Here is a 285-nt window from a genome sequence, read left to right on the forward strand (position 1 = left end):
AGATACAGATACTCACTCACAAGCATCCTACAAGCACAGACATTCAAGGTTAGAGTTCTACGTTATCTCGTGAGAAGGAACTGTATTTGCTTATGGTTTCCGCTTCATTTCCGTTCTCTTATGCTAATCTGGACTCCAATTTAAGATTATGTATGCAAATATAACTATATATTCTACTTTTTTTCTTTTCGTAATTTTCTTGTTTTTTTTTGAAAAGTAAAGATGAATATCACATTTTTATAGAGACAAAAAGGGAAGAAAAATCTAAAGTATAGGTAACTGAAC

The sequence above is a fragment of the Penaeus monodon genome, chromosome 23, assembly GCF_015228065.2.
Source record: "Penaeus monodon isolate SGIC_2016 chromosome 23, NSTDA_Pmon_1, whole genome shotgun sequence".
Taxonomy (NCBI): Eukaryota; Metazoa; Arthropoda; class Malacostraca; order Decapoda; family Penaeidae; genus Penaeus; species Penaeus monodon.